This window comes from Salarias fasciatus, chromosome 20 (assembly GCF_902148845.1).
Source record: "Salarias fasciatus chromosome 20, fSalaFa1.1, whole genome shotgun sequence".
NCBI classification, from domain to species: domain Eukaryota; kingdom Metazoa; phylum Chordata; class Actinopteri; order Blenniiformes; family Blenniidae; genus Salarias; species Salarias fasciatus.
Window position 1 is genome coordinate 21,766,334 of NC_043764.1, and position 19,583 is coordinate 21,785,916.

The 19,583-nt window shown below is 41.1% G+C and overlaps 1 protein-coding gene across 7 annotated transcripts in view; it reads left to right on the forward strand.

Moving 5' to 3' along the window:
- Positions 1 to 19,583, forward strand: part of camta1a (calmodulin binding transcription activator 1a) — a 307,545-nt gene that overhangs the window by 26,897 nt on the left and 261,065 nt on the right. The window lies entirely within an intron of this gene.

Consider the following 19,583-nt stretch of genomic DNA (forward strand, 5'->3'; position numbering starts at 1 on the left):
TTTCGAGTTACTCTCTTCCAACTAGATTTTCTTGGTCAATAACAAATTAACTTCTGTCATGTTTTGCTGATTTTTCAAGTACTTTTCCAAGCTTGACTTGTGTTATAGAAACAGGTAAATAAGGTGCTTATTAAGATACTTTATTTATTTCAAGGCTGCAGTGTTTGAGTGGAGGATTTTGATGTTTTTTTTCATTAATTTTCTGAGGTTACCAAGCAGATTGGATATAAATTTTAGGCAAACTTCACTAGATGGTTCCGATAGAGTACATCCATCTGAACAAATACCAACTCCTTGTGGAAATCTCCTAGAAAATTGCTCCTTTACTGACCTGAGCCTGGACTGAGTTCATACTTGGGAAACTTGCCCTTTTAGTTATATATTTTTGTTGTCCATTTTTAGATGTTCTAAGTTGTTTCGTAACGCTTCATGTAGCTCAGTATTTGTTCGGCTCTGCTGCTTGTCCCATTTTGTATTTTGCCAAGGTTAAACAACAGCGCTGGCCGGCACAAGCACATCGTGTATCTTTTTATTTTTATTGAGAGAGTGAAAGCAGGGAGAGAAGCTACTTCAACTATTCCTCAGAGGAGGGAAAATCTTTTTTTAGAGTATCAAAGGAGCACATCATTTCCACACTACAGAATATAACGTTCAGATGGAGCCGAGGTCGGAAGATACTTCATCTGGCACCGGATGGAGGAAGCTGTCCTGACTCAGAGTGGATGTTTCACAGACGTTCTCCAGGAAATCCCTTTGACTGTTCTTTGGACTCAGTAGGAGGCCTGCTGTATGGGTAATCAGTGGAAGGCCACATGGGTTCTTCTGATTCACGGCATCCTTCCTGCTTACCCTACTCGCTTTCTTTGGTCCATCTCCCTCTATCTCCGTCTCCCGCTCTCTTGTTGTGTGTTGGTCTTTGATCTCTAAAGGTCCTTGAGAATGAAGAGCCAGCAACAACAGCAGGCTGGGATTCTCTGTGGGCCTGTTTGGATCCCAGCCCATCATGCCCTTTTCTATCTGATGGACAGCTCCAGGCATGGCCGTACCTCTGTAGCCCTGCTTACATTAGGCCTTCATCTGATTAAACCCTCTCTCATTGTCAAAGGCGGAGAATGAGAAGAAGGGCTATCATTGACCTTGTTTGTATGCAAGCGGGGACGGCTTTGAAATACAAGGGTTTTCATGCATTTATCAAATATTTGTTGTCTTAAAGGGAATATATGTATTTTTTTACTCGAGAAAAGAGGCTGTTAAACTGATGTTTGCAGTTCTTCCGAGTTTGAGGCAGACCTGTGTTTATTGGAGCTGCACACTGTCCATCTTAATGCTTTATTTTTAGCTCTCTTACTGGTATTTATTTAGAAAAAAAAAAAATTGCAGACGAGGAACCTGAGCGCTTGGCAGACTGACAAGACGATGGATGCACAGCTGACTGGGCTGTCACTCGCGATCCACTGAAACCCGGCTGTTCCATCGAAAGGCAACGGTGACTATCTAACAAGGTGTTAGCTTCCAATCAGAGCGGGAGTGCATTTGTGGATATTATTTGTGTAAATTTAATTAAACATTAATTGCATGTTATTTATGACAACCTGCTGAACAGCTTCTGACAGTGCAGATCTGAATTTATTCAACAACAATGCCATATCAGTAAACATAAAGTTGCACCATACCTGACTTTGTTGAATAGACTCCCTCATACAAATTCAAATATGCGTGTCCCTTATTTGCAAGGGAATGATAATATAGCTTACTTAACACTCGTGCATAGGTGTCCCTGACCTTTAGGATTATATAGATTTGTATTTTAGTGACTTAGTGTATCAAATGTTATCCTCCATCAGCTCATTGTTTTTTTTTTGTTTTTTTTTTCTTCCTATCAAAGCTGTCCGTCCACGCAGCTTGTAGGATCCTGGCCCACCAGGATTCAGACGTCCTTTAGGTTGGTAGTCCTTGAGCCCTTTGTTCGGCTGGGCAGCATGTGAAGTTCTTTTCACTCTTTAAGATGTTTACACATCAATAAAACTATCTGAATTTGACAAGGACATTACGATCCATCCCACAGGCCCCGGATTCAGGACTGAGTGAGTTCTTTAAAAACCCTTTTAGCGCGGATAAAGTTTCAGAATAAGAAAGCTCTCAGTGGGTTTGTCTTCTAACGCCTGCGGTAGATAATTTATTCTATTATTTTCCCAACGATCCTTTCTTTTTGGAGTCATACGTAGGACAGGACTGACAGAACCCACTTTATTCCGCTTGCTCTGTACTGCTCCAGTCACCTGAATGTTTAAAAGTTATCTTTTCTGCAGCAGTCCCTCAAAGGCTGTTTAAAAAAAAAAGGAAAAAGAAAGAAAAGAAAAACACTATTTCCCCGAATAAGCATATATCCAATCACAGCTGAGGACAAAGCAGTTTTTGCTGAAAAGAATGACTGTTAGTAAGCTTTAAAAATGTGGACACTGAAATGATGAGTGACAGCAGAGTGAGGTGTTTATTTTATTACTCGGTCTCCCCTTAGATTATTTCCTGTACTAGTGCGTTTTTCTATCTTCCGTGAGTGATCTGTGCAACGTATTGTACAAATATCTCTGCGCCGTGGACTCACTGCTGGGAAGTTGGCGAATTTCACTTAGTACAATTTGCCGTCTCTTCTCGCTACAAAAGCTGAAAGAGAAACAACTTCTAACAGATGACATAAACCTTTCCAATTGATGTTACGGGGGTTTTTAATTAAAAAATAAATTCATGATATGGTTTTTATGTTAAATATTTCCATGGCTGTACCTCCAGATATGCAGCTTGTTTAATCCCTTATGTCAGAGCTTGTAAAGCACTGAACCTGAAACTTATTTGAATGAATGTACATTACAGATAGCCAATGTGTCTAACACAGCACTCTCTAATGCGCTTAGCTGTGGTTTTTACTACTTTCTGTGACTAGTGACAGTAGTTTGAGCAGACTTCTTTTTTTTTTTCTATCTTTTAATCTTTTCTTTTTTCCCTGTAGATTTTTTTTCCTTCTGCCTTCATTTTTTTGGGAGCAAGCGGATCAGAGCGCTTGTACCTTTATATATTGATGTAAAGTGGATGGCTGCTTGACCCCATCTCGCTGGCGGGCTGTTGATTTTTGGTGAGAGACAGCAGCGTTTGCTCTCCAGCCTCAGCCTAAAAGGTTGAGGTGTCAACACAGTGTACTGTGAGAGTCCATAATAACCTGTCCTCCTCCCCTCCCCTTACCTCCCCTCCCAGCCTGTCCTTTAGCAGAACCTTGAAGCACCATTGAAATTCTGCACTGCCTTTTGAAATCTCTGTTGATGAGGCAACATGGACCCACAGTGGCTCTGCTGTTCTCCCACTGCAGGGTATTTTTCAAAGTCATGTTTATATACTATAAGTAGAAAGGAGAGAATGTGCTTTGATGGTATCTAACAATGAAAATGCTTAGAAATCTCCCCTAGACTGGAGGCATGAATACTTGGGCTGTGCCCTGTTTCCCCCATGACATGTGCATTTCTCAGTTCGGCAGCGCACTGTTCTTTCCCCCTGCACTTCATGCACTTTTCTTTGTTTATGTTGTATGAAGCAAATGAAGTGTGAAACACTGAAACAAAACATGGTAATTACATTTTTTTTTTGAATGGTACAGCAGGGCTGAATTGTTACTCTAGTCTTGTATGCAAAATATATTAACATAATAATGGTAATAAATGCTATATGATTGTGGAAGTTGTGACAATAAACAGCTGCAGAGCTTGTGGTCATTGTCTGCGCTCCTATAATTTCAGCGCGTCAGTGTTTGAGCGAAACACATTCTAGCCAGAAATCGGTGCTGTTAAAATTGAAGATCCTCTGCTGCTTGACTGAGAAGTGATTGATATTCGTATTTATTTCCTTGTGACGATTGTTGTGGTGCATTTTACCTCCAGACTGAGAAAAAAAAACATCTTCAAATGCAAATCTGATTGTGTTTTAAGGCTCCACTCTGCTGTTATCTTTGAGGGATGATTGTGTTTTACTATAAAGTCAGCTGCACACACATCTTCATTAAATGCCGGTTGATAAACCATTAATCCATTTGAGCACTGTTTTATTTCCATTTATTCCAGTCTGCCCACAGAGCGCCAGCAGATGAAGAGAGAAAACTCCCTTCTGAGTATTTCTCGACTGAAAACAATCTCGTTGTGTGGCTACTGATGTCTCCTGATGAAGGGCGTCTCTTTGTGGACACAACTCTGTTTCTCTCTGTGTCCAGTCGCGAACGTGACCTTTAAGATCGTCGACGGTATTGAGTTTCCAAGTATCGTGTATAGTATGTGAATTGATCATAAGAGGAAGAGATATGTTCCAGTAAAGCTTTCCACAATTTGTGTGTATAAGTGCCTAAGTGTGTGCGTGCGTGCGTGCGTACATGTGCGTGTGAGCGTGCATATGCTATGCCTCTATTGCCATTCATGTAGTGTTGGGGTTAGGTCAATATTATATTAGCACTGCCATTGCATTTTCCACATCCCCATGAATAATGTAAAAGTTAGATATCCCTTCATACAAATACAGCCCATTATCCCTCTGTATCCTTGGTAGAAGTGAGACAGTTCATGGTTTCTTCCCATAGATTTGATTAACCTTATGGCGTGGTATTACCAAATAGTGGCCTAAAGTTGTTGCCACAGCCGATAGACCCCTCTCAGTGGAGAAAGAGACCTTATTGTGACCTTGTTGGAAACAATCAATGGCCTTTATCTCTCCCAATGCATAATAAATCCTACCAAAGGGTTGGTCCACACATCCCTGTAATGTATTGACCTACACCACCAACATTTATCAACTGGACTCGCTGGCTAAATAATTTAGCTTTTAAGCTTAGACTGTACTTAGTCAGTGGCGCCCAGAACAAGTTTGGCCCGCCAAAACAGATGGATGTTTTCCACGCGAAGCGAAGAAAATAGGAGAATAAAACTTGATTAACTCGATGCAGCGGGGAAAGTGATGTCTAACTTTTCATCCCTCTTTGTTACTTTGCAAACACAAAAGTGGGACACATACAAAGGACCTGCTTCTTTTTTGAAAAGGTCAAAACTCCAAGGTCAGACACTGCATATCTGAGGCACAACTAATTAAACACCCGCTGGATTGTAAAACTTAGTTTTCAAGCCTTTCACTTCTGCTTTTAGTTGACATTTCTTACATCACAGCTCCTTTCTATTTCAAACCAACAATACGTTCTACTTAGTATAAAGTAATACAAAATACAGGACAGCGTATTTTAAACTAAATGGATTTCCCACATTATACATTTATCATCAGAATCTTTTGAATCAAAGAGTGACTGGGGCTCAGAGCTGAATGTCCTCCAGTCAAAATGTTAGTGCTTCGATCCCCTTTGTGTCCTTATCTTGTCCTTGGGCAAGACACCGAGCCCTATAATGCTCCCAATGGAGATCTAGCACCTAGCTGTTTCCATTGGTGTGTGAATGGGTGAACAGTGTAAAGTGCTTTTAGACTGCTGAAACTGAAAGAGTCCTTTTACCATCAAGACATTTACCTGGTTGGGAAAAGAAAATGGCATTTATTTACAAGGACAAAATGCAGATTTTTGCTAAGACAAAAGCAAAAAGCAACTCTAGCAATTTAGCTGTAGCTCCAAAGTCATTTGAATAATAATACCAAAAAAAACCCTCATTCTATTTTAGTGTCTGACAGATTTTTAGAAATATTGAATTTATTTTGATGGTATGAGTAATAGTTAAAGCCGGCACTGCATTAATTCACTTGCCAAAACTCTTTCAGGATGAGCCTTCTGCAAAAAAGAGCAGATTCTTACACAAGTAAATCAAGACTTTAAATTCTAAGTAGTAAATTAAAGGACAGCAGCAAGTTTAAATTCACATTTTCTGCCTCTCCTCCACATTTTATCTTTGCTTCTTTTCCTGCTGAACTCTTCACACTTGTGTTTTTGCTCGGGCTCTGTGCACCCTCCTCTTGGATGTTTGCACTCTGTATTAATAAGAAATTGATGTTGCCGATGACTTTTAGTAAAGCAACACCAGATTATCATACTCAGCATGAATACCAAACAAGGGAGAGAGGGGTGGGGCGGGGGTGCGTGCTGAACCTTGATCCAAAATCTCCCTTTAACCAAATCATATTCGCCAAGATGAAAGAGGGAATTGTTCTGATAGGCTGATCAAAGCAGTGTATCGCTGTACTATAAAGGGACACCTGGAAACCTAATGGAGAATTCTGTCGGAGCAGTGAGGGCACCGGGCAATACATAATGTATTTGTACATAATGTTTATGTAAACATCTGCTTGGGGGTGTTCTAACTTATTTATTTGATTTATTTCGCTCTCCCTGCTGTTGCGGATGATGATGTGCTGATCTTAATAGCCAAATCCAGGGATGTAGAGGCCGGTTTCCTGGCGTCCTTGGCTTTTTGAACCAGGGCTTGTTAGCATAAACATGGCGCATTGGGATTGATGTTGCTGTATAAGCCTCATTACTAACAGTCGAGGGTGCTCAAATGGCCCTGGATAACCCCCTGGCTAAAAGCCCTCCTTTAGAAAAGAAAAAAAAAATTAAATAATGGATTACTGACAGTTTTTAATTTAGTGCAGCACTAATGATTTTGTTCTATTTTATTATTTTCTTTGAGGTTTGTTAGACAATTACATATTTTTGAAAATAAGTTATGTAAATGTGTCTCTCACCTTTCTTTGGGGAGAAACACTCGGTGTGTGAGTGTGAGATAATAGTACCAAGGCTCTCACCATTTAGTCAGTCCTACCAGGTTGACACACGCTCCAGGACTGAAAATAATTGATTTTTGTTGTTGAGAACAATTAGGACAGCTTAATTTTTGTAGATCCATTTCAAGAGCTTGCATTTTTTTCAAGTTTTGCTTTCTTTTTGAATTAAAAAATGAGAAATGGTTATTTATAGTCTTAATGCGTTTGATTCGTTTTTTTCATGCTGTAAAAATCATAAAATCACATGAAATATATCCAGCCGCATGGTGAATTTTGAGCCATTTCATACCGTAACCCCTTCAAAGACTTTTCTGAAGTTTTGTGACTTGGGCTTGAGTAAGGTCCAAGCAAAAAAGCTGTATACATAATACTTTAGGCACCACTTTCTCTGTGTTTCTAAGCGTTGCATCACTGTGTATAAGCCAATAATTACAAGTATGCTGACAGAAGCGTAAGATATCAGACTGTGGAAGCGGCTCCATGTTTGTATTAGATTTCATTAAAAACAAAAACAAAAGCGACAACATTTTGAGACAAATTGTTTCGGCGGTGCGCAATAAGCCATCAAGGAGGCGATGTATGTTGTCACCGCATAATGAACTGCAACGGGCTCCTTGTAGCGGCACCCAAACCTGTTAGCACAACATGCTATCTCCTGCCAGTGTGCTGACATGATGGCTTTTCCAGTGAGTGAGCAGGGCTGCCAATAGTGTCTGGGCCGGAATGGGCGCGCGGTGTAGAGAGGATGCGAGAATGAGGCTGAGCGCTGCTCTATAAATACCCCTGTCACGCTAATATCAAATCAGCCCCGCAGACTAAAGGGCTGACTTGGGTGTTGGGAGGTGTTTTTCACTCACGTCTCTGCAGGTCCGGGGGGTCCGGAAAGGTCAGTGTCACGCTCAATAGCACATTCATATGAGTAGGTCTGCGCATTGATGTTTATCGTGATGGCTGTCGCAGATAAAAAGTATCATTAGAATTAATTATCCATGGGGTTATGGGATAAGGCCGTGAAACTGCTGCGTCTAAACGCTGTCCCATTTATCTTCCTCCTCATGGCTGTGCTGAAGTTAGATGAATGACTGATTTAGACATTACAGAAACATTGATCGGTAATATATTTCCTTCAAAACAATGCAAAACACATCTTATTAGATGTTTATTAAATTCACACACTATCACTGAAGGTGAAACCTATTTTATGTGAATTATATTTTTTTTTATGTTGCATATAAACTGTGACTGCTGGAATTACAGCCCCCTTTGTTGTTCTGCACATGTATTAATGAAATAATTACAGACTGCTATTAAAAAAAGTGTAGTAATCTAAAAACACGATGGTTGAGGTGGGCTTGAGGTCAGGTTGAAAAGGAAGGTTTGAATTAGTGTTGTTCAGTGAAGGTCCGTCGTGTTAATGCTTTTTGCATGTTTTGTGCCTCCTTGCTCTTTTGTACACGATTAGTTTAGATGAGTGACTGTTTGCCTTATGCAGAAATGAATGATAAATCTTATGAAATTCAGGGAAACATGCAAAACAGACATTGCATGGCCCTCCAAAATCATAATTCGACACCAATGGTTTAGATAGAACTTAATATTTTATTTTTAAAGTGGGCTATTTATCACAGTTGCAGTGTCAAGCAGGTGGGTAAAGTCTGGAATTTAAGCATCATCCACCCCAACCCCTGTCTGCGTAACATCAACACACTCCTTCTGTTTCTGCTGCGAATAGACTTGAGTCACAATTTCTATTCTCATTAGAGAGCTTTATAACTGGATTATGAGCATATATCATTTTTAGGTGTTTGTTGACACAAGTGATGCTGTTGGTTTTCTGGGACGACTTCCTATTAATCACTATCCTCAAGACTGCTCTTAATGAGTTCTGCTAGTGCTATGATTGTTACGGTCTTATATTTCCACACAAAAAGAGGGTCTCGGGAGGCTTCACTTTTGGGGAACCCCTGATTTAAAAGGCAAACACGGCTGGCGGATGCCACTGCCACAGCTGCCGGTGCCGATGATGATGAAGTTTCCAGGGAACGGATGATAATCCTGACACTACATCCTCCCTAAGTCAGTGAGCCATGCAGTATAGATATGGATGTGTCGCCGGCAGATTGGGAGGTAGATTTCCCATCTACACCTCCTGTGGTGGCTGGTACCTCAGGGGAGCTGCTATGTAAATAATGAATGCCTGTGGGTGTGAAACATGCACAGATAACCTTCAAGACAGGCTCGGATCAGTGCCTTCACATTAGCTGATAGGATTAAGGTTAAAATCTACAGAAACCTCTCCATAAGAAAACATAAATCTAGCTACAGCCAATAGCAGGTTACATCAGTACGCAGCGATAAGGACAGGTAGAGGTAATCACGGGGGACTGGTAATAGTTCAGCAATCTGATGATGGAAATGACAGAGCTACACATTTGTGCCTTCTCCATCCTAAAAACAGATTTAGACGACGAAGCGATGGTTGAAGCCACAGAATAATTTGGGACTTTTTTTATTTTGATGATTGTGGGATTTTAGGCAAATAAAACTACAGAAAAATGCCTTTATCTTTTTTTTTTCCAGTTACTGATGCATTCCCTGACTTCAGAGAAACAAACTTATTGTTGAGAGAGAAACACATTTAGCATATGTTAGCCTCCCTAAGAGAGGCAAGGGAACAAAACTAGCTCCCTCTGTTGTCCCATCTGTCTGCAGAGGACTTTGTGCGCCCAGCAGTGGCCTGCGAGCTTCTCTTTCTCACAAGTCAGCTCTCGCTGTGCAACCAAAGATGTCCCACAACTCTTTCATCTCCGCCATGATGGATGCTGCGCTCACAATCACTTCAGGTGTAGTGACATTACAGAGTCGGAGGCTTGAAGGAACAAAGCTAATAGGAAAGTGGATGAATACACCCCGGGGAACAAAACCCACCCTGAGTGACCCCCTCCAATCACAATGAGTCAGCCTTGTTTGGCTGTGATGAACATTTAGAAGTTGTTAACTGGGAACCATAAATCTAGAAACGAGTGTCCTTGTGTCTTATTATTTGGCTGTGTGGGTGAATTACACCTGGTGTAATAACTCAGTAAACTGGAGTAATTAGCACAAACAGCTGTAACACAATGACCCCAATTCATCAAAGATATTGGGACCTGCATGTTTTATAACATGTTGCTGTCTGTCCGTCCCGAGTGCCTGTCTCTCCGTTTATGTCACCACCAGCAGAACTATACTTTTAACAACACAACAACATTGCATTGCATGTTCAGTTGGCATTGCCTGAAGGTCAGGTCTGATGATGTCCATCTGTCTTTGATTCTTTCCCCCCCTCCAGTGAAATGTTTATGGTCTGAGCTCAAACGAGGAAATGGAGGGTGGGCGAACGAGAGTCGGCGAGAGCAATGAGGGGTTTGAGCATCATTGTTAAGCCGAGCTCCAGGCTGGTCCTGAAGGACGGTTAAACCTAAAGTCCGAGCCAAGCTTAGAGAGAGGGGTGGAAGTTAATCCCTCATCCGCAGGCAGGTGTATCACAAAGGCTAAACATATACATAGGAAGACAGACCAGAGGAGAAAGTTTGGATAATTGAAGTCTGCTAAGAAATGAGCATTTGGACCCTAAGGGTGAGCCAGCTCTGCTTTGTGGTATTACTTCTTAATGTTATCAAGGTAAAAGAGATGGGGGTTTCATTTCCCAGCCATTTTAACATTGTTTATTGCTACCCGGCTTGGGACTTTAAGAGAGTATTGAGGTGGGAGTCTATATAACACTAGTGGGTGACCTGAGTTTCCTTCATGTTTACAGTTGTTTTGGAGTGGATGCAGAAATGGTGGATGTGTGCCCTGTGACATGGCGCTGCCTGTTAGGCATCAATTTCAATAAACCTTCATTGTGTCTGGGAACAAAAAAAGGCCCGATACCAATGTAAACCATCGCTGACCCAGAGCAGGGGAGGATGGGTGATCATTTTCTGTTCCACTAGCCTTAATCATTCATGACACCGCCCGTTGTCTCTACAAGGTGTCTTTGTCTTTGACTGTCCCGATTCCCCTCAGCAGCGAAACAGCCAAAGTCAAATTGAATCCAGAAAGGAGGATTTTAAACGGAAAGATAAGGGGGCAGATATGCCTTAATCATCATTTGCTCTTGATTAGAAAATCAATGGCCTTTGATGCCAGAGTGCATGTCTGCCTTTGGAGTTAAGAGTGTGACAATGACAATGTGGACTGGAAAATTGGCCTTTTAAACAGCTACTATCTCTTTGTTGTTTGGAGCCCTATTCTTTAATGCAGTGAAAACTCTCCTCTATCACATAATGTCTGCCTGTCAAAGAAATTACTTTTTCTCTCGCTCCTGTGTGAAACTTTGTTAAAGAAATCCTTCGAAGCTTAGAAAGCACAGGGAATTTCTTAGTTTGTAGAGCTGACTTTCACACTATTTCCTTGATTTATGTAACAGATGAGAAATAAAGTTGTCACTCAATTCTCTGTGGCAGTTTTGAGATATGCCAAAGAGAGAAAATCTTTGATGCCTTCCCAGGTTTACCTGTCAAAAAGGTTTAAAGGCACTGTGTCCCAAGCTATACTATAGCTAGACTGTTGCAGTCAGAAAATCTTTGCACCTATGAACTGCATAACAGGTTTTACTCTGGAAAAAAGAAACATACAGTACCCGAAGAGTTAACTTACTATCGCTGTATTTTTTTTTTTTTTTCAGTACAGCCTCTGGTGTGTGAGTGAGTCAAGTTTTGCCTACTTACATTCACAGGGACCTTGAAAATGAATATTTGTGCCTCTAAAACAGCTGGTAGAGAAGTTAAGCAAACACCCTTCACTGTGAATAAAATATCATCTGTACCATACCTTCTTGTACAGTGTCATATGTATATTTCATGCTGTCTTTAACTATAACACAAGACAAGCAGGCCAGCTCTCTCTCCTATTAATAATATGCAGAGATTTTTTTTTTCTTTTGACGTGGCTTACCAGCCACCTCCCCTCACTCGCCTGTCCTCTTTAGTCTTTGCCTTTGTGCCATGCTGTTGTACTTGCTGTGTTTTCACCAGCTCTGCATATCGATCCTGCTTTATCACCAGCCGCTCCCTTTGCAATAAGCCTGAAGGAATATGGATGAGGTCTGGTTGGCAGGGGATGCACTGCTGATTAATATTCTCTGTGTGAGGATATGATGAAAATTCACTTTTATATGTCTATATGAACCCTGTGATTGCCGTGTGTGTGAGTGCGCGTGTGTGTTAAATGAGAGCTTTGTGATGTGGTGATAAAGGAGGAGCATGTATGGATGTTTGTGGGGGGGGGGGGAAATCGTTCACTAGTGGCTTGCATTTGCCCATCATGTACATTGTGCACTAGTGTACATAATATATTGATTGCAATTCAAATAGAGGACTGACAGCGTCTAATCAGTGTGAAGTTATTAGCTGTTGCTATCTCTAAATGGAAATGTCAGTATTCAGCCCCTAATCCGTTTCTTGAAAGGCTCCATTTGATATCAAAGTAGCAGCCTACTTTTATTGTGATGACTCCTGATATACTGAACTTGTGTTGTCAATGCGGGGAGAGATCTGTTGTAAAGAGGTGTCATGAATTTAACAAATATCACACTGCGATGTCAAAGAATTAAAGGCGTTCGGGGGCACGGGGATAAAAGCACTTGCTCGCTCCTGCAGAAGCTCGGATTAGAGTGTCACATGTGAACACAATTAGCCACGTTTGCAGGTGCTCTCATGTCTTTGATGCTGCTTGTGTGGCTCCGACTGTTACTTGTGCGCGGAAGTGTGTATGGCAAGAGAGTGGTTAGCAAAAGCAGAGAGTTCTGTTCCTGCTTGGAAAAAACACTTCTAAATCATTCATAAACTTTTGACATTAATGTTTATGTGCATCAGATTTGAGATATTGAATGTAAAATCAAAGCCAGTTCTAGTTAAAGGTGCTTTAATCTGTGATTAATCATAATTCATTTGCAGATATTGGACACTGAAATATACCCAGTAATGAAGACATTGCAGGAGAAGCAGAAGTGTCATTTGTGCAAAGCAACATTGTGGATATCTGGATTTCTTTTTGACAGGAAAGAGCCAAATAGTGGATGTGTGCAGCACACATCCAGTCTTGCTGATAAATTTTTAAACTGGTGTCTGTTGGGATGCCGAGTGATCCAGGTTTGAATGTGGATGGATGGTGTAAACATCCAAAAGGTGGAAGTCCCACCCTCCTTGTCGTCGACTTAGAAACATTGAGTCATGTTGCAAGCTGCAGGAGCGGTGTAACTTACGCTGGCAGTTCACCTAATGTTTACCAAAATAAGGAGACTCTTTGAATCATGCTTGATTAGGACGAAAGCAGGCTCAAGTACTTAGCCGCAAATAAATCACTGTTTTGACGATTGAGGAATAGTTTTCTGTACTCCTGCTTGTATTTCTGCTGTGAGTGAAAATGCACACTTCAAAGCAGGAATGCCATCCATCCACTGGTTTTCTCACAGCTGAGATACGTGTGCTGCTTTTATTTTTCTTAACTTGCTTCAAATGATCGTGCAGTGTTTAGAACTCATGCCTCACAGCAGGGAGTCTTGTTCTCTGGAGTTTGCACATTCTCAATAAGCCAGTGTGGGCTTTCTTTGAATATTCTGGTTATTTATGAGGTGTTCTAAAGTAATTTGGTGCCTCTACATTGACTGATGCGGTTTTCTACGTCCCTCTCGGTTAATCTCTGGTAACACGTCCTGAGTGTACCCTGCCTTTCAGCCAGTGCAGCCAGGATTTCCTCTACCCCACTCTAAGTTGGATTGAAAGATGGATGGATGGGTTCTGACAAGAGAAACACTTCAAGATGTCACCTTGAACTTCGTTATGTGCACATTTCATTATTTTCACAAAATACCTCCATTGATGTTTTATTAGCAGATGAAAATAGTTATTGGCAGCTCAGCTCAGGAAAAAAAAAAAAAACAGCTTTTCACTGCGAGATGACTTCGAAAAAATTTGCCAAGCACTCACCAATTAAAGAAAAAAAATCTGAGCCCAAACAATAACACACACTTTGTCACGACTGCGTTCTGAAAAGAGAAGCCAGGGAACACGCACAAAGCTGATATTTGTTTGAGCTCTGCAGGCAAATGCTTTAGCAGTTTTGCCCTTGACTTGCTTCAGTTGGTTTCGCACTGAATGAAAGCATCATTTTAAGAGAATTACGTAGCCATAACAACCATCTCAGGTACAGCGGACTGTGTCAGTCGCAGTTGTTGAAAGTGAAGTAGAGGCTTATTCTCCCCGGGGAATAGCCGCATCAATCACACGGCGGTGATACGTCTTTCATTTTCATCCGTAATAGGCCTGTTTCCTGTTGTGGCTTCCTGATCAGATTAATGATTGGACACTAAACAACAGTGGACCACCTTCAAGTTACCCCACTCAAGTGCCTCCACCTGCACTCCTCACAAAAGCGCATGTTTGCCCAGGTTTAATCTCATCCGTGTACACATTATTTGCCACATTGGTCTCTCCTGTTTTACATGTAGATAGTATTCTAGTCTCTATTCAGACATTTCATGTACTTTATATATGATGAAATTAATATGTGTTTGCTGAAGCATGTGAATAATTATCTGCCATTTCAACTTGATTGCAATTTTAATTGCTTTGCAGTGCTTTTATTCCTATTATTGCCGCCTTCCTTGCAAATTGCCGTCGAAGTTCAACGCCTGCACGGCGCTTTTATACATTGTGCGCACGTAGGGCACGAAGTTAACATTTTCCCCGGTTATGCATAGCATGTAGTTTAGCATCTACACACCGATGCAGTTTTTGTTTTTCTGGAGAATACCACGTTGCTCTCACACTGTGCACCACACTGTGCTCGCAGTGTGGATGTCTGTTCCACTGTGGCAACCCCGCTGCGTGACGGTAATGATTGCAGGTGTGTATGAAAACCACTTGTTGGCTTGACAAGTCTCAAGTTGCAGATAAACAAACATTATGTTTTTTTATTCAGAATGATGAGGCTGTCACACCTCCCGGAGTGTGAGTCTTCAAATCCCACCTGCACCGATGTTTCACCTCACTGCTACGCTGTCAGTCCTGTTATTTTATGCAGACATGGCTTGATAACCATATGTAAATATCATTCATAAATTTGGGGCCACTGTTCAAACCTGTTTCAATTTTTTTTCCCTTTTTGTCTCGTACTTGCTGCGTTTGATGTGAAATCTTTCCTGTAAAATTAATTGTACAAATATCCAGATTGTGTAAACGGTCTTTAACCTTGCTGTTGGAAAGGTGTGTGCAAACCGGCCTGTGTTAAGATGGGAATTCCTGCGTTAAAGCCCTCTCGCTGGATTCCAGCGCCGAAATTAAACAGCGGCTGCATTATGCGCCCTGTGTGTTTCTGAGCCCTGCTTGGCTCTCGTGTTTAATATGAGTACTTCTGTGACCAGAGATAAGGCCGTTACGGCCATGACAAGGCCTTGTCTTGCTCTGCCATGATGCTTCTATTGCTCCTTGTGCCTGTTTGCTTCCAGGGCCAAAAACAATATGCTGTAAATTGCGCTATGGCCTCTTCAGGTTGATGTGCTGCCTGCGAACGTGATGTGATTGGGTATCGATTCACACCGCGATGCTAAAATTGCCTGCCTCATGGCCCCAGACACCAGTAGTGACAGCTTCAGTACAGGACAGGAAGAGTGCCATGGCACTGGTCTCTGTCTGGGAGAGGATACCTTCTCTCTGCTCTGTGATCCTCACCCTCTGCCTCTCCTTAGTGAGGCGAGGATTAGAGATTAAACAGACTGAGCCCCCCCACTGTGTTTCCCCAACGCATCACTGCTACATATACAGCAATCTTATGCGCCTCAGAAGCAGGGCTGCCTATTTTCTTGGCATTTTGCAATCCATTGATATATAGAGAAGAAAAACATGTAAACATCTTTTTTTTTATTATTAAAATGCCAGTGATATTTGCACATGGGCAGTTTTTTAATCTGTTCAAGTTTTAACATTTGGAACACTGAACAACGATGAGCTTGCTTTCTGCCCCCCTTTTACTGGAAAGTAGTGGTGACACAGCACTGTCAATCTGCATTCAGTATGATTAAAACATGCCCCGGATCCTGTTGGAAGATGAATAATGCAAGGGAAAATGCTTGTGTAATGAATAAATGGCAAATAATCCTACTACAATTAACTTCCCTAGATACAGTATGCAAACTAGTCATGCTCCATCTACTAGGACAAGGTGTCCAGCTAAGGTATAAATCCAAAAGTAGCCTTGTACTGATGGAAAAATATCCTTGCAGTTTCAAATGAATTGAACATGTCCTTTTCTCTATGCCGTGCTGCTTCCATCCAAGGCGTTCTACACTTTAGATTTATTAGGGTAACTTTGAAAAATACAATGTCGGCAGAAAATGCAGGATTTGTTTTTGCAGAACTGAAGAATTAAATGATAAACTGAGCAAATAACAATAATGTGATGGTTATGAATGTCCCGGAATAGTGTCTAAAATTTTCCTGTAAAACAAGAACAAAGCAGTCACATCATATTATACAGTACTTAAGCATACTGAACACGACTTGTTTGAGAAGTCATCAAAAAAAAAAAGGCTGACAGAATGAGTAGTGTTCATAACAAAATATTAAACAAAGTCTTGTCCTAACCTTTTTGAGATGTGCCATCAAAATAAACCCTTTCATAAAATGAGAAAATGTTTCTTTTCAGCTTGTGTTATCTTGTTTTAGTTTGATCGATCACGGCTTTATGCAATTGTTCAAGACAATATTGTTTTTTTTTTTTTTTTTATCTACATTTTACACACCGTCCCATCTTTTTGGAAGTAGCACTGTACATGTAATCTCTGTGATGCATGTAATAGCTATTTGACGTTCTTCCCTAAAAATTTAAATTACCAACAGTGCATAACATAATAGCATTTCTTAGTAATTTGTTCTTGTGTTATGCTGAAGGTCTGGCTTCACCAACGTGTTACAGTGATTATAAACATGGCTCATCACTCGCAAACTGACTCTCCTTATTTGGCAGCTGCTGGTTAGAGAAAAAATAATGTATTCATGTGGTATGTCTCTCAACGTGTAATGATACCCATTTTCCACTATCTCTTTAGACGTTGCTTGGAGTGTCAGGCCTGTGATTTTTCCTGTAATAGCCTACATTTATTATAATAAATCCTGATATCACCTACAAACTCTCAAAATAAGAAAATGCTTAAGGCTAAAACCATCTGAAAAAATTGGAGATGACACAACAGCTTTGACCAGCTGCAAGCTGTTTAGATAGGCTCACTTATGATAATATCTACGCCGAACACAGTCATTAAACTCCTGGATTGAATTGGAATTGCTTCCCTTCCCAAATGAGACTTCACCTTAGCAGAGTCAGGAAAAAAACCCAGTATTTTTTTCTGTTTTGCTCAGCACAAATATAAAATAGTAAAAAAAAGAAAAATCAGTTTTGTCCAAAAAAAGAAAAAAAAAAAGGAAATATATTTCAATTGTTGAAGTTTTTTTTTAAAATCTCAAACATATTACTTTGCAATAGCTTTTCTTTTGTGCAGTTAAAAAATAAAACCACAAAAGCTCTCTTCCAGCTTCTCTCTTCTTTGGCTCAGTGAGAGTATAAGTCCAAAGCTGAGGCAGTTTTCTTTACACACAGAAGAACAAAGCGTGATTTAGGGAAGTGGGAGGGCAGCTATGGTTGATATATGTGTGTTGTGCTTCATAGGTGAGAAGAATGATGAATGGATGAAGTCCACAGCCACCGTAATGGTACCCCTGTGCACCATGGCAGAGGGAAAAGAGGAAGGGTGTACTTGAGAGAATAAAAGTCAGCCTCTTTCAATCAGGACTAGCTAAAAGTAAAATTCCCGACAATATATCCTTGTTGTGCTTTCATGATAAGCCTTCTGCGGAGGATGTGGGAGTGGGAGTATGAGAACTAAGGGGTGGGAGGGGGCCTGGAGGGGGCATCAAATGAGGTGTAAGTGAGGGATTTTTCTATTGAAGAACTGAAGAAATAAAAATCTGTTTACCTGACCACAGCTGCCTTAAGTAAAGTAGGCTCCCACGGGCGGAAGCCACCGAGGAGTTTGGTTATATTCCGCAACAAGATACTGTTAATGGAGAAGCCTTTGAAACACTGCAACATGGGTTCTTACAAATGTTGTTCTCTTTTACATGTTACCTCTTGTGACATGCAGGAAACATTGTGTGGGTGTATGTCTCCTCATATCTGCTTTGTGTTGGAAAAACAACAGCATTTCCCTAAGGTTTTGGATACGAAAGCATGTGTATGTATGCATGTGAATGTGTAGTGGAGTTTGTGTGTGTGTTTTCAAGACTCTTTGTCTGTCTGTGTGTTTGCAGTTGTCCTGTCAGGTCATTTGTTGCCGGAGCTATTAATTCCCCCCAGTCCTCTGCCCCTGTTGTGCACTCATTTGCTGATATACTCGGTCTGTCATTAGTCTATATGCCTACTCTGCATGTTGGAGAGAAATATTGACATTGTCAAAGCGCCGCTCATTGCTTCTGAACATAAGCCGTGCTTTTACATATCAGGTGTCAAACGTAAAGGGTAAATTCATCAACGTGTTCACACCTCAGTGATGTGGCAATTGTCCTCCCCTCGGACGTAGAATGGGAGAAGAGGCACTTAGAGGGAGAGAGCCGAATGAGCAGCAAGATGCCGGAGCTGACCCAGCCATTTTGATGCATATGTTGCACGGAAATATTGACCAGCTCTTTAGTCTGTGACTCCCTCAGGACTGGGTAATTGTCTGTCTGTGTTTCTATTGTTTAAACTAACTGCGTTTTGGCAGGCTTCCTCCTCAAATCGGCGGTGGAAACCTCGGCATGGCAGAACAATGATAGAAAACACTGGTATCCACCGATCGGATGACACAGCCCCACAAGTCATTACGTTTTGATTTAGCATCGCATTGTAGCAATCAGCGTCACGTTGTTTAACGTATTTAAATTGGACATTTTTGCAAGATTCATGCAGGAACGAAACCCATAACAATAATTAGTCGGTTAATATTTGTGGAATCATTGTACTCATGCTGATGCATAGTTTTATGTCAGAAGCAATTAGCTTCAAAGAGAAACCTGCACATTTCCCTTCATGCTGAGAGTTCGATGATATCTATATGCAAAACACAATGCTATGCATCAACCTCGCATTTGCCAATGTAAAGAGCGAACCTCGCTCTATATATGTTAATTTTATTACACTACTGCGTTTTATTGCACAGTGACAATTGATGTGCTAAGGATGCAATTAATGTCAGCTGTTGACCTCGCTATTCTATAAATCAACAGCGCCTTGATGGCGTGTTGTTCCCATTGAAGAGCTCCAAAGATGTATATGTCGAGAAAAAAAGCCTGCGCCGTCGAGGTTTTCATGTTCGTGGCTCAAATGAAATTATAAATACATGCAAGCGACACATTTGATTCTTTATGAGGCAGAAAACTGAGAGACTTGAGAAGAGAGAGGCAGTTTCTCAGAGAGACTCCATTTCGATTGCATGGCTTGTTTATTCCCGGGAGGATGTGCATGTGCAGATGTAGAGGAACACAGTCATCACAGATCCTGTTGACATAGCATAGTTGTCCAGGAGGAGATTACAGAACGTAAACAGAGGGATTACAATAAGACAATGACCCTAACACCCAACTAATGAGTTGTTCTTTTGAGATTATTCAATAAATGAATTATCCGTTCAGGCATCTTCTATCCCACCTAATCCAGCTCAGGGTCACTGGAGCCAATCCTGGCTGACTACTGGGAGAGGGCAGGTTACAACCTGGGCA